Below are 12,549 nucleotides of genomic sequence, written 5' to 3' on the forward strand. Positions count from 1 at the left end.
TAAACTGCTCTTGTTAATTGTTTTCTCCCTGCCCCAGCTGCTTTAAAATGACTGTTGAGTTTCCACCAAAACAACAGCATTCCACTCGAGTACCAATTCTTAGACATAAATAATAATACATAATTAGTCTATTCCTAGCACAGGCAAGGAAAGTTGTCTTCAGCATTATTAATTATTACTAGTAAAACTTGTTTAAGTTTTCATAGCATTCACAGGATTAGCCCACAATCATTATACATTAAGTAACACAGAACAGGCCAGATTCAACGTTGAAAGTCAATGATAAAATCAGTAAGATATTCTCGAGCTTTGATTATAAACCAGTGCTGCATCGCAACTTCTAAAACAAAAGAAACATTTGTGACACTTGGGTGCTATAAAATTCCTGTGAGAACTTGAGGAAAGGTCCATTACATAGAACTGTTGTCCAGCAAACACAGTGTCTACCTGGCCTTTGTATATTATAGAGCAGGGTTCGTTATTTTAACCACCAAATCAGATAATGTCCAACAGCTCAGGTTCAGAAGAGGCGTTATTCCCGAATATTCTGGCTATTTTCAATCTACCTGGAGTCTTATACTCAAAGACACGGGTCTATATCCCATAGCTGTGTTGAGAACACCTTCACAAGTGGCTTTTGCACATTAGCAATCTAGACACACTATAAAAATCACTAATATAACTAGACAGAAAAACACACAGATCTGGAGTATATTATACTCTGCCTGCTACTGTCAAACTATTCCTAGCAGTTTTGGAGAAAACTCAATAATTCAAGAAGAAACACAACCTGGAATACATCACTACACGCCCTTTGCAGAGTCAGTCTGATGAAGAGGGTTTTTCTCCCAGCAGAATATTCAAGTTTCAAAATCGTTTATGTACAATAGATAGTAATTTCACAAAACTAAATAAAAACATTCATCCCTTAAAAATGCAAATTTTAAATACCTTACTGTCATCTGTCCCTGAAATAAGCAAACCACGTTAATGCTTTAAATGGTAATTGGTTTAGTGAATCAAGCGGCTTTGAAGCAAGAACCCACTTAAGCTTAGAAGCAATTCACACTAAAATGCAAAGAGATTAATAGAATTACTGATCATTAATTCCTTAAGATCATACTCTGATCATGATGTTTGTGATGTTATGACAACCTATGCAACATTAACTGTAATTTTCAATCAGTATTTCCTCTTCAAATCCGTAATTTCACGTCACACTACAGCATCTTTCTTTTAGCGGACCATTCTTACCTAGTGAAAGGCACAAGGACTTCTCCTCTAGAGAGGAGCGCTAGCAAGGGTTCGAGAAGCTCATCTTTGGGCTTAGCGATGAGCCCCAGACATGGCATGTCATCCACTGACCTTCAACAGGTACAGAGAACTGCACGAGAAATGCTTCCTGCTCATGTGACTGAATGCTAGGAATGGCTTTCCTCCAAAATTCAAACAAGAAAGGGAACTGAGCCTGGTACCAAAGAAACAAGAAGAGATTTGAGTTCATTTTACTTTGTATGACTGAAGTCAAGGACAGGAAGGTGACCTTGCCTACTAGAACTCCTATCAGAACCTTGGCATCTTCACCTCTAACAAGCAGACGACTAAAGAACCAGCCCCGCAAGCAACACAAGGGTGTGCAAGTTTCCTGTCACGGCATGGAAAGAGGTGACTAATTCCTGGAAGAATATTTTAGCATTTGTAAACAAGCCTTCCTGATCCAGTTAGATTCAGTTTGCAGTTAGAGATCTTTTGCCGCATACTCTGGGTATTCAGTTCATAAACAGACACCGTTCCTCTGTCTCACATTTTGTGAGAAGTTTCCATGCTCCCATTTTCTGTATCTCAATAACTGATTGTGTGGTTCATCATGAAAATGTCATTTTGATTTTAATTTCTTAAGTTGTTACGTGTCTCCGAAGAGACACATTTCAATTTCTACATATTCAAAAGACCTAGGTACACTATTAAATAATTAGGGAGACTGCAGCATTTTTCTGTCTCTATTTTCAATCAATTACATCCTACTAGTGAAATTTCCTTCTTTTCATATTGAGGTTGATACAGAAGCATTAGACCTTCCTACCTATTTTCTGACAGCGTTAGAATTTCAGTTAAGTGGATAAAAATTAAGAAATCAATTTGCAACATAATTAATCCAAGTCTCTCAAACACAGAGAAAGGAGTACCATAAGGTATGAACTGTCTTCTTGACTGACAATTGAGAGTGATAAACAGCATCTAAATAAATTATTTTTTCAAATGTAATTCAGCACTTCTCACACTTCTTAAAAGTATTCCTGTTGCCCAGTCTTTAGATTGTTTGTATGAACCAAAATAGGGATTAACTGTTAAATCATACTTGGCAGAAGTAGTTGCAAAGACTACTTCAAGTTCAAGCAAGAAAAAATGGAGTAGGCACACAGAAAAACTACAGAACATGCTATCACATCACCACTGGCAAAGAACCTTTGTGCCACCTCGCTCTCCATCCTTTAATCAGCCAGTAGCATGATGGAAAAAAACCCAAACTGCCAGTGTCTGTACACAATATGATTGGGTCTGAGAAGGAAATCCAGGTGTGAGGCCCTCAGCATCCAGAGCTGTGCACCCAAGGCCTGTCTCAGGGAATCTCTCCCTGGTATTTTGCTCTCTGCCTATTTGTTCAAACAGTCAAACACCGAGACTTACTCTTCCAGAAAACAAATATAAAATAGGAAGTAAGAAAGTGTGCTGTGGGAACAATAAGAGAACAGAGTTTCAATTTTCCATCTAAGACATTCTCATTCTCTCATTACGCCTCAACACCTTATGGTATCCTTCCTTAAGAAATGTGAGGGTTTTGCTGTTTGATCTCATTAACATGGCAGGTTGATTTTTTTTTTAAGAAATGTGTTATTTTACCATTAACTGATTCTAAAGGCACATTCTCATAGAGCTTCCCCTTGAAATCTTTAATCTTTTAGTTTGTTTTGGAAAAACAAGACCAACCAAAAAAATCAACCTCAAACTTCCAAAACTGAATGTGACCTTTGTCAATCACACCCTGTTTCACCAGCTGCTTCAGTAACATCTGTGCACCTGAGAGCATGGGAGTCTAAGACACTATGAAGGACACATCAACTACTACAGTTGGCTCCACTACCTAAAAATTCATTAAGAGGTTGGAGAAAAAGACGACCATGGGAGAAGCAGTCCGTTAGAGATTGAGTGGCAGCATGATACAGCATGCTAATATTTTTAACGGGAAATAAGCTAATTTGGGCTAATAAAAGCCTTCTTTTATTCCCTCTGTAACACCTCCCTGCGACTTGACCACCTGTACATTGATATAGGAGCAGGAACACATGAACACGTGTGCCAAGGGACGCACAGCTTTGCCGGAGCTGACTGCAGCAGCGCCACGGTGAGCAAGGCCCTCAGACATCCTTCTGCTGGGCACAAGCAGCCACAGCTTCACACCTCTCCCTTTAACTGCTTGAGTCTCGCTTACGTAACCAAACAAGAGTAAGTGTATTTTCATAAAACACTGGTTTGACCTAAAACAAAATGTGAGAATGAATCAGGATAGTTTGAGGGCAAGAGAATTTGGAATGATCTTTCCTTGGCAGAGATGCTACTGCACGTCCACCCAGCTCCAAATACACACATACACTTGCTAAGCGTTTTGCTTTCACCTCTCTGTTTTTTCCAGTGAATAAGGTATATGCACTCATAAGAAAAGAATTTGAAGCTTAATGTTGCATGAAACACGCTAGAAAACAACGTTTTGTACCTTAAAATTAAAACTCAGGATTTAGCAAAGGGAGTTTACCCGAACTAGAAATGTACAATCTACATGGCACTGAGCACACCTACAGTCTCACCATCACCTCCTCGTTAGTGGAGCATCTGTAACAACCGAAACATAAAACCCATTTATGTTAACTATTCTGCAGATAAAATTATTCCATAGGTTGGTTTTGGGGTTTTTTCAAGGATATTAGACCAGTAGCATTACACGCATACTTGTAAATTGTTGCATGGATATTCAAAAACTCAGTAGGACAGTTATCCCCAAGTTTTTTTTACCAGAATTAATTCTTTCATTAGAGCCTAAAAAAAAAAAAAGGTACAAAATATAGTCCCAAAAATGAGTAAATTAGTAAAAAAAATTAATAATATATAAAAATGTAATAATATAAATTAATATAAATAATATAAAATATAATAATATATAATGATACATAATAATATAAACATTACTTACAAAAGTAAAATTGGTAAAATATAGAAGCTGGGAATTGATACAATATTAATATAGCTATTTTGTGCTATTTTTACACTCTAGAGTCATATTCTATAGACTCAGGTAGCATGAATATTATTTCAAACAGAAGAAACACTTGTGATGGGAGTGACCGATGGGAAACTGTGTCCAGAGTAACCCTGGAAAAATTAAGTTGACAAAACCAACTTGAAATAAAGGTTAAAAAAGCAAGATTTTCCTACCATCCAAAGCATTCCTTCACAAATAAACATAAAACTTGTGGAATTCTTAAATACATGTACCTTTATTTGTTTTCTTCCTTCTCACCTGTTAATGCAACTTGCCTGACTCTTCTGTTCAGTTCGGAGCCTTTACCCTGAACTTCATCAGATTCTGCAATCTCAGGATAATGTTGTTTCTAGAAAATAGGGAAACGCATCTCCTGAGGTCACACTTTATGCTCTGCAACTCTTTCCAAACCCAGCACCGCTAATAATCATCGGACGAAAAACAACTTTTGCATCTATATCTCAGAACTTATTAACATGATTATGGAGAGCATCACAGAATAATTTAGGAGCCTGATGCCAACCCTTCTGTTCCAAACACAGTTGATGCTGAATGCTATTGCACAGGGGTTTGCCGACACGGGTCTTAAAAACATGAATGTAGATTCCCCCCACCTCCCCGAGAACCTGCTCCACTGCTTGACTGCTCACAGGGAAAAACTTCCTTATGGCAAGTAGGAAATTCCCCCGTTTGAATTCATGTTCCTGCCCAGCACCTCCACAAAGGGCCTGGTTCTGTCTTCTTAATCCTTTCCCACGGTATTTGAGGGGTACGACTAGATTCCCCCGACACTATTTCTTCTCCAGCCTTTCTCACCTTCGCCTCTCCTCACAGCACAAGCGCTTCAGCCTCCTGATAATCTTGGCAGAGCTCTACTGCACTTGCTTTCAAGTCTCCAGGAGAAGAAAACGAGACACAACATTCCAGATACGGCCTAACGAGTATCAAGAACAGGGCAATAACCACTTCCTTGGATCTACTGGCTGCAGCCTCGTTAGTAGAGCTCAGCTCGCTGTTAGTCGTCATTCGTGTCAAGGTACGCCGCCCATCGTCAGCCGCTCATCAGTCAGGACGCCAGCTCCTTTCCAGCAGAGCAAATTCCAGCCGTTTAATCTCCTTGCCTTTCCAGTGCCGAGGGTTAATCCGTCCCAGGTGTATGATGGAAAAGTGACCCTTGCTGAATTGCTGTATTTTATAGTATTTAAGAACATAGCAGAGATGCAGTTAACAAGCATGAGATTCAGAATTGCTGGCAGCAGTTCAAAGTAAACAAGAAATACAAGAGCTGAGAACAGCAAAGCTCAGCATGTACATATGAATTAACGACCAGAAACAGCATGTTTGTGAAGGACATCAGTGCAGATCCATCCCAGTGCACCCAATAACAGCATTAGCTCTACAGCTGCCACAAAAAGCCACACGAGCTCAACCTTGCATGACTTTTAAGATACGTGGGACGTAGCACCACAAGCAGATATTTTCTGGGAATTATCAAAATCCTTTTCAGAATATTGCTTGGATCCTTGCTTTCCTGGACATGGCTGAACACCTGCCTGCTGCTGCAAAGTGAAAAATTAATTCCTTGGTTTGCTTGGCTGGCATTTGAAGCTTTTGCTTTACCTGCTGAACTGCCTCTATCACAACCCACAAGTTCTCTCAGTTTTCCAATTCTCTCCCTCATCCTTCCATGGGGGAACGAGGGAGGGGCTGTGTGGTGCTTAGTTGCCGGCTGGGGTTAAACAACAATCTATAACTCTATTCCTCTTAAGATGGAACAATTTCTCCACTGATCCAATTCTTTACATTAATACAAAATTAAGTCAAAAACCTCCTCCTACTCCATTTTAGCTGTAGATTTCATTATCGGCATTACTGGTCAACCAAAACAGAATAAACTAAAAACTCAGTGTCAGCAATGCCTCAATTATTTATTTTTTTTAACTGCAACATGACTGGTGAATTCTCTACTTAAATAATTACATTGAAAACAAAACAAAACAAAATCTTTACTCTAAAAACTTACCAGGTATGCCAGTCGATGCTTGGAACCGCAAACATGCATGAACGTGTTACTCAGTCCTGTTCCACAGTGGCACAGTTGACATTCACAGAGAAAAGGGACACCGTCTTTCGATCGGTACTCAATTATAGCATTAAGTCCTATATCGATAAAGGAAAAGCTAGGAAATTTGATGTTTCATGAAACAAATAATCAGTGCAAGTTACGAGGGAGACATTAAAGGAAAAGATCACTATGGCACAGCAAACGCATGAATTGAGGATTTTAGAACCATCAAGCACTCTCTTTTGCATGTCCAGACTTCCTCAGCACCTAAGGCATCTTAAAAAAATACAGGTTTGTACCTTATGTTTGCCACACAGGACTTGACATTTTGTTTTTAAAAATCATCTACAAAATCATAGCAACAATTTAGAAAGGAATGCATTTTCATATATGCCCCTGTAGTTATTTTTCCTGATCCCTCCATAGGATGGGCAGTTCAATTGCAAAGGGCAGTTACAATCATTTAAGTCCATTTCTGCCGTATCATGTTAGATGGCTCCTAGAGAATATTCTCAATATGTGCATCTATACTAATCAAAACTATTCAAGGTGAAATCAAATCATTTTGTCACTAAGATAAGTCATTTAAATATCATACTACTAGGTATTCAGGGTAAACATAGTAAGATTTTATCATACATTACCCCACGTTGTAGTTTTTAAATTAATCAACACTCTTTAAAAGGCAAACATCGCACAAGCAAACAATTACAGTATTAAAAGCCCTCACCAAGTGCAGGTTCTGGATCTTTACGCGTATTAAGCTGTTCTTTCAAAATCCATCTGTAAAACCTTTCTGGCTCTGTTTGCACTGTAAGATCAAATCAGGTTTATTTAATCTCACACCGTCTTCATGGTCTCAAGTGACGTCACAAAAATCCTTCACAATGAAATGAACTGCTGAGTTCAACCTTTGGCCTAGAGAAAATAGAAAATATGCCAAGAAATTCACATTCAGGTGAATCCCTGCTCATACACAGCTCCACACCACAAATTGAGTCAGTTACTGAGAAACAAGATCCCCCTTCAATCCTATTTTCACCCTTTTTACAGAATTTTCTTTGCAAATATAATTCCTAACTAGTGTTACAAAATATTACTGCAGATGGAAAATGCAATGAACAGAAAAGAATTCCCAATGACCTGCTAAGGTGTAGACGTCACTTCTAACACTGTACCCCACAACTTTTTTCTTTTTTACACTTTCTTTTGCATTAAACTCTCTTACCGTAATTGGGAAGTCATTTCTTCCCCTGAGACACTTGCTGCTTTAACTAAAAAACACAAAACCAGAAACAGAAATAAAATTATAAGTACAGAAACCAATTTGATATGATAATGGATTTTTTTTAAAGGAGAACTCCTTGAGTTTTTGTTGACATGAAAAAAAAAATTATGTTTAGTTTTGAACATGGCGTAAGATTTTTCTTTTAAAAAAATGGACCACAAACATTTAATCCAAACAAAGTTATTTAACCTCAGACAATACAACCAAGCAGGAAGAGAAGACAAGCAATCAAGCCAGGAGTTAGCACACAACATAGTTTCAAACACACATCACAAAATTAAATTATTAAACAGTGCCTTAAATTGTAGGTAATTATGGCTGCAATTTAGCTTATTTAAAAGACAACCTGCAACAAGGGAAACGCCTGACTGACTCTCTCCCGTGGCAGTATTTTTTATTCTACAATGAACAAAATTTCATTTCAGGTATTTCAGGGCTACGTTAGTCCAATGCATCACAGCAATTCAGTTTAAATCCTCTGAACTTGAGGTGCTTAAGCTGCTGGCCCACATAGGTGAAGATAACTAACATCAAGATCAAAACATCAATCCTGAACCTTGCAGTAAATCAATCAAGTTTTTCTTTCACAGGGCAACAATAGGCCAAAAGCTCCTACCAAACCTTTGAATCCCATACACCTAAAAAGCAAACAGCTTCACTTATATGTCTTTGGAAAAAGCTCCAACACAAATTCTGTTCCTCTCAGATTGCACTTGATAAGCATCTCAGTTAAAAAAAAAATTAAAATGAGGAAAGCAGTCACAAGAGAAAAAAACCAGCTTGGTTGAACAGGGAGACCTTGACAGATATCAAAAAGAAGAGAAATGTTTATGAGCTTTGGAAGAAGGGACAGGTGTCTTGGAGGGACTACAGGGAGGAAGCGAGATCGAGCAGGATAAAAATCAGGAGGGCTAAGGCCCAACTAGAAATCAGATTGGCAAAGTCTGTGGAAGACAATGAAAAATCTCTCTATAAACACATTAACACTAAAAGGAGGACTAGGGAGACCATACAGTCCCTACTGGATGCAGAAGGAACAGCAGTGACAGGGGATGAGGAAAAGGCTGAGGCACTTAATGCCTTCTTTGCCTCAGTCTGTAATTGTAAAGAAAGTCGTTCCTGGAGGGAATTAGGGGCTGCAATTGGGGTTCCTGGTGGGTAACTGGGGGGCAAGAGGCAGGATTTGGGGTTCCTGGGGGGCAATTGGGCAGTGAGGGGGGCAACTGGAGCATATGGAGGGGCTGGGACCAATTGCTGGGTAACTGGGGTACCTGGGGGGCAATTTGGGTTCCTGAAGGGGGATTTGGGGGTTAATTTGGGTTCTTGAGGGGCAACTGGAGGGTGAGGGGGGGCAATTTTAGGGGAAACAAGGGTGTTTGGGGGGGCTGGGGGTCAATTAGTGGGGGAGTTCAGGTTCCGGGGGGGAATTGGGTGGGCAGTTGGGGTACTTGAGGTGCAATTGTGGGACAAGGGGGGGCAATTGTGGTTCCTGGGGGGTAACTGGTGAGTGAGGGGAGCGACTTAGGGGGAGGAAAAGGCTTTTTTGGAAGGCTGTGGGGCATTTGTGGGGGGGGAATTGGATTTCCTGGAGGGATTTGGGGGGAGCAGGGGGGAATTCGGGTTCCTGGGGGCGATTTGGGGGGTGAGGGGGGCAATTGGGGGGGGACGGGACACACACAATGGCATTTTGGGGGCTGGGGGGCAAAAGAGTGGGGAGAAATGGGGTCCTGGGGGGAGGATGGGGGGTTGAGGGCAAAAGGGAGGGGAAATGGGGGAGGAAATGGGTCTGGGGGAGGAGGAAAGAAATCCCCACCTGGAAGGCAGCAGCTGCTCTCGGGAACACGTGTCCCGGCAGCTCCGGTCGAAGCTGTGAGGAAGAGCGAGCACGGAGGGGAGAGCGAGACCCGCCCCTGGCTCCCCCAGAGCCCTTTGCAAGGCCAGAGCGCCGCCCATCAGCGGCTTCTCTTTGGAGCCCCGGGAGCCGCGGGGGGGGCAGCGGGGGCGGCAGCAGCGGCCGCATCCCCTCCCCCCGCCAGAGCCACCTGGGGGGCTTCACCCCAGCGAGGGAGAGCGGGGCCTGCGCCGCCCCCTGAGCCTCGGCCCCGCAGCCGGGCTGGGGCCGCCGGCCCCGCACTGAAGGGTTAAGGTGAGGAGATGAACGTGGTCTGACTTTACAGGGGGGAGGGGGGACCCGCTGGGGGGAGCCTGGTGTCCCCCCCACCTTGGGGGTGCTGCCGCCCCCGGGGAGGCTACAAGCTGGGGGTGACGGCGGAGGGGGTGTCGCGGTGCCTGGGGAGCTGCTGGGTGCCCCCCCCGCTGCCCTCCCCCCGGGGGTATTTGGGGGCAGGGGAGGTGTTACAGGGGCCGGGGGGGGGGCAAAAGGGGGATTTTCTAGATGCTGGGGGGTCAAAGGGAGGGTGCTGGGGGGCAGAAAGGGGGTCTGGGGGTATGTGGGGGGCAGCGCAGGGAGTTACGGGGCTGGGGGGTCAGAGAAGGGGGTGGCAGGGGGGGTCTGAGGCGCTGCCCTCCGCAGGGCTCGCTCCGGGCTGGCCGGGACCCCCCCGCGGGGCTGCGGGAGCCGCCCCAGACCCGGCTCTGCCTCAGCCGCCCCCAGGGGGGTGAGACCCGCCCCCCCCGGGACCCCCCAGAGCCAGAACGCCCCTTGTGGGCCCCGAACCCCGACTTGCCGGAGAAACTGAGACTGATAAAAGTGTTTTAGTTTCTGCCCCTGTTGTAAATGGGTTTGTTAAATCTGAGCGCTCGCTGTCCCTCAGGCGTCTGTGTATAAGTCAGCAGAAGTGGCTGTGTCGTTAACAGCTCTTCATGGCTACAGAGCCCCCTAATGTCCCATTCACAGCGCAGATCGACCCTGCGGGCTTGTGATGAGATGTTAGACTGTACGTTCCTGGCATCGTTGATAAATTGAGAGGCACAAATCTTCCTACAAGGTGTACTTTTAAAATGAGCAAAACATTTTTAGTGTTCTGACGTTGTTCTTATGGATTCCTTCTGCTTGTTTGCTTTGCTTCAACGAGTTGAGGAAAGCCACTGTAAGAATCTTCAATTTTGAATAATATTCTATTATTTTCAATTCTCTTTTCACTAAAAATTGTGAATGTATTTTTGAGTTAAGCACCGACATTCGACTGTTTTGTTTGCATGTGAATGCTGAACCGCGGACAGATCTAGTTAATTTTCACTCCTCCAAAGACAGTCCTTGTTTCCCTTATTTTCCATCAACCACGTTCAGCATAAGTGCCTATTAGAAAATTTCAAGCCTTTCTGGATGGGGGCTGCTAGGCAAGACACGTGCAAGGATTGCACTCAGTTTCTTCCTTTTTACCTGACACGTTCAACTGTATTGAATAAACTAGTTTAAAAAGACAAAATAAAACTCGGATTCTTTGAGTAATCATGTGTTAGTGTATTTGCCTTTTGAGGCTCAAAAAGTTGTGACCCCCATTTTTTGGAATGTGTCAGATTTTACTGAGTTTGAAACGAAGATTTTGCAGTCACCTGCAGAGTATTAGAGCTCAAAAAATCGCAACTTAAGAAATTAAATCAGCAGAACAAATCCCTAAGAGAAAAAGCAGACTGCTTTGTTTCATGCCAACAAAGAAAATAACTGTACAGAGGCACAGTGGTTAAAGTTTCCTCTATGTGTTGTTCTCAAATGCTCTAATCTCAAGGTGGAACGTGAAAATAATTTTCTAGGGAGAGTTAAATAAAAAGAGAGTATTTACCTATTTTAATTTTAAACATATAACTATGTAAATTATTTGTAAATATTTAATATCTGCTTTAAGGGATGTTGCACAATCAAATATTTTTCTTCCTTCTGTGATGTTTACAGAATAAGAGGAATTTTGAATGAATACTGTGAGAAACACTCATTTACTGCTGTTTTAGCCAATTATTAATGTACACCTCCTAGTTTAATAGTAAGACTATGACAGGTTATAAATGAAGGAGACATAGAGGGACTTGAATAAAATCTGTACCATACAAATTTTGATTTGTCAGAGTGCTGTTTACAAATAGCACTGAATTCCATCAGTTCTCTGAGGGGAGGGATTGATTTACAGTGAGCAAAACAAGCATCCACATTGCACATTTGGATTGGTTAAGCTCAAGTTCTTTCTGCAAGTTTTATCTTCTGCATGTTTTATTTTCTGCGTGTCATGTTTCGATTCCATGTGTGACTTTTTCTAAAACTCTTTCCATAAACTCTAAAGTTTTTCTTTCTGTGTCACCTGTGTATAAAGGAAGAGAAAAAACCTTCCCTTTTAATGCTTGTCTTTTCCCGTTTTTAATATTTCTAAAGGTGTCCAGCTGTTTTTTGCCACCTCTCACCTCGAGAGCTGTGATGATTATTTGCTCATTACTGAAGACGGCAGCTCCGCAGAACCAGCAGGCAGATTAACTGCCTCGGTCTTACCCCCGACAATTAAAGGTGCCTTTTTGGAAATTTTACTGCACAGCTTTGATTTAGATCTGATTTTTCAATTCCTTATGAAGGCTTCAGCATAACATTTTCAGGTAAGAAATTCCATTCTGCTAGATGTCTAGAAACTGGTTTTGGGTATTTTTAGTTGTAGATGGCAAAAACATTATGAAGCACCAGGGGAAAAAAGAGCAATATAAATTGTATAGTCCTTGTTGTAGAAAAGGGGCCAAGGTTTGTAGGGTGGCGAACAGAGTGACGAGAATGTTTGTTATGACTCTTTTAAGGAGAAGTTTTCCTTGTTCACAGAGAACCATGCGAACTGTGAAAAAGAAGTTTGGAGGAAGACTAAGAGAAAAATAAGTACAAAGACAGGAAGCATTGCTTCAGAACAAAACTGGCGCTGTTTTGCTAAAGGGTGTATGAAAGAGTTGCAG

The sequence above is a fragment of the Phaenicophaeus curvirostris genome, chromosome 36 (genome assembly GCF_032191515.1).
Source record: "Phaenicophaeus curvirostris isolate KB17595 chromosome 36, BPBGC_Pcur_1.0, whole genome shotgun sequence".
NCBI lineage: Eukaryota > Metazoa > Chordata > Aves > Cuculiformes > Cuculidae > Phaenicophaeus > Phaenicophaeus curvirostris.